Raw genomic sequence first — 3,700 nt, 5'->3', positions numbered from 1 at the left:
CAAATCTCATCAATATAGCACCAAAAGTGCATCAAGCATAAACAACAATGGATCACATCTTGAATTATGGAATGGATCTAGAATTTTACCAAATCTTTCACAAACTTTGAATCTTCTTCAAGAACACACAACCACAAGCTTTGATCTCTCACAATTGATGAAGAAAAGTAGTGTTTATGTTGAGGTTTAGCTCCAAATTAGTGAGGTTCAAGATGTGACTCACTAATTTGTGTGGAAGAAAAAGAGCTTTGAGTGATGGGTTTGGAAGAGATGAGGAGAGAATTTGCAATAAGTTTCTTGGCTATCAAAGCTTGAAAAATGAAGAGGGGAGTGCCTCAATTTATAGCAATTAGGCTTGGGAAATTTTGTGGCTTGGAGTTAGGATTGGAAAATAGAATTAGGCTTGGGAAAAGGATTTGGAGCCAAAAATGAAATCCAATGGTCTTGATGCAATCACATGAGGGCTTATGATTAAATGATGTAGAGAATCAAATGTAAGAACTAAGTCATGCTTCCCATGCTTGCAAATGATGTCAACACTTCAAAAAGCTGAATTTTGCCTTCATTTTTTTCAGATTCGCACTGGTGCAATCGATTTGCACTTTATGCAAATCTATTTACATAGCTGAAAAAGGCAAAATTTGGGGCAAAAACAGTTATGCAAATCGATTGTTGTCTTATGCAAATCGATTTGCACTGATGGCAGAAGCAAATCTGGTGCAGAAACAGTTGTGTAAATCGATTTACACCTTATGCAAATCGATTTGCATAGTGAAAATGTTGAAAAATGCTCCTTTTGATGGATGTTTTGACTTGGTACCTACAAAGCACAAACACACAAAAGCACAAGGCAATATTTTTGGTATTTTTGTTAGTAAAACAATATATACAAGAATAAAACTTGGGTGCTCGATGATTCCCTTGCAGATGAATTGTGCACAGCATCACCAGTAGAACTCTAAGTTAAAACTTCTTGATTGATGATTGGTATGCAAATGATGTGTAATCTTAGGGTCAAAAATTGGGGTATGACAGCAGCTAACAAGAATATTAAGAAGATTGTCCAGAAAATGATTGTGACTTACAAGGACTGGAACGAAATGCTCCCTCTTGCTCTGCATGGGTATCGTACTACAGTTCGCACTTCAACTGGGGCAACACCTTTCTCATTGGTATATGGCATGAAAGTCGTACTTCCGATAGAGGTTGAGATTCCCTCCTTAAGGTTCCTAATGGAAGTCAAGCTATCAGAAGTTGAATGGTGCCAAGCTAGAGACGATCAGTTGAATCTTATTGTAGAGAAAAGAATGACCGCATTATGCCATGGTCAACTTTACCAAGAAAGAATGAAGTGAGCCTTTGACAAGAAAGTCAGACCTCGAAGGTTCAAGGAAGGCGATCTCGTGCTCAAGAAGATATTACCTCTATAAGCAGATCCCAAGGGCAAATGGACTCCCAAATATGAAGGCCCATACGTTGTTAAGAGAACCTTCTCAGGCGGTGCTTTGACTCTTACGACTATGGATGGTAAAGAATTCCCACGTCCCGTGAATACCGATATGGTCAAGAAATACTTCGCCTAAAGAAAGGAAAAAGAAAGAAGCTCGCTAAGTTGAAAACCCGAAAGGGCGACTTAGGCAAAAATGAGCGTCTCAGTGGATTGAAAACCTGAAAGGGCAGTCCAGGAAAAAATTAGAGACAATAAAAAGAAAAGTAAAGCATCCCGATGAATTGAAAACCTACAAAGTCAATTCATGCAAAAATTAGGGAATATGGCATGTAACCACATCTGGTATCACCCGACCATCCTGAAGATTTTATGAAGACTCTTAACCAACATCAACGTACGCGTGATATTCAAAGTTGACAGGGAGACTAGTAATCATTGTATTTCAGTGTACCCTTTCCTGTAAAAGTTACCATTTTCAAACTTTGTAATCCATGGAGTCTTGCGGTTTGTAGACTACCATTCCATTAATGTAATTTGAGCCTTATCTCATTTCTTAGAATTCTTATTTCATTCTATCTTGCAAAATATTGTTTTTTAAAAATTAATGGAGTTGAAACAAAGTCAAAAAGTTGTTTTTCAAAATAAAAAGGTAGAAAATTTTCTTATGACTCTTGAATACACAGGAGGATGTTGACCTAAAATCCCCAAGAGAGTTGATTCTCGAAACAAGAAGCGAAAGCACCGACAGATTTGATTCCTACAAAGCAGCTAGGTCTTGACACAAGTTGTCACCAGCCAAATATAGGTTTTCTTCTCGAAATATGTTCCCCTTTACAATGGATTTTATTCTCGAAATGAATCCTTTGATAATGAAGATTGGTTTGAAGAGTATTCTCTTCCCCTGCAAGATTTGCATCCCTAAAACAGAAGATGTTATTAACGACCGGGCAAGTATATACCCTAGTGTTGTCGTTTCCCAGCGTGGTTATCTTATTATATGTTTGCTTTGTCAGTATACACATAACACTCACTTATGTACTCATGCATTCATGCATCATATATTCATGCATATTATTTGCATCTTGTTGATATGATAAAGCTTATTATTACCTAAGCAATGTCTTTACTCCTTCTATTTAAGCGTCAGCTTTAGGTAGAAAGACCCTTAATTTTTATGTTTCCCCAGAGAGTTTGTTCCCCATGGGAAGATCTTGTTTTAGCTTATTCACCTGTCTGTAGACAGGATGGACCCCCTTTTTTTAGCTTGTTCCTCAATGGGAAGTGTGTTGTTTAATGTTTCATTCCAACTCCGCCTTGGTTTGAACTTTGTCTCAAGCATATATGATTATTTGGATCAGCGAATCCTGGATTCTCATAGTGCATTTATTTTGCACGATTGAAGACCTGATATTTTCAAGCATGAACCTGTTTGTGGTTCCCCAGAGAGTTGGATTTATATCCCCAACAATTACTATTGCATTTATTACCTGACAATAAGTAATGGTCTCTTTATTTGAGCAGCTTGTGTATCCCCAATTTCCTTCTTGAAAGAAGATGACAGTCTCTAAGGAGTAAGAAAAATATTCCCAGCAAAGAAATTTGGGAATGATAGAAGTATCACAATAGATGGTTGGCCTTCTCAAGATGATGAAGACAGTCTGTTGAAGAACCTATTTGTGTAAACGATTAGTCTCTTGGTGTAAGAAGATAGCTCACTATGGAAGATTCACAATAGATGATGAATACGGTCTATTGAAGAACCTAAAGTTATTTATGAATGGTTAGTCTCTCCAGCGTCGAGACAGTTCATGTCGAAGTTATTTATCAATGGTTAGTCTCTCCAGCATCGAGACAGTTCATGTTGAAGTTATTTATGAACGGTTAGTCTTTCCAGCGTCGAGACAGTTCATGTTGAAGTTATTTATGAATGATTAGTTGAAGACTATTATGAATGGTTAGTCTCTCCAACATCGAGACAATTCATGTTGAAGTTTATTATCCCTTATGAATGGTGAGTCTCCCAACGTATGAGACAGTTCATTAAGAAAGCCCATTGATTTCCTTCCCCAGCATATGAAAGCGGCCCATGGAGAAGATTGACCTTGTCATGTGAGAATCCATAGCCTAGTGTTGTATTGTATGCGAACCCATAACATGACCTTGTCATTACGAGATAATCCGTAATTGACCCTTTTATTATATGAGAATCCAGAACCCCTTTTAACCTTGTTGTGAGAGAACCCATAGCTT

The sequence above is a fragment of the Vicia villosa genome, unplaced genomic scaffold, assembly GCF_029867415.1.
Source record: "Vicia villosa cultivar HV-30 ecotype Madison, WI unplaced genomic scaffold, Vvil1.0 ctg.003726F_1_1, whole genome shotgun sequence".
NCBI lineage: Eukaryota > Viridiplantae > Streptophyta > Magnoliopsida > Fabales > Fabaceae > Vicia > Vicia villosa.
Note: the sequence above shows the minus strand (reverse complement) of the source record.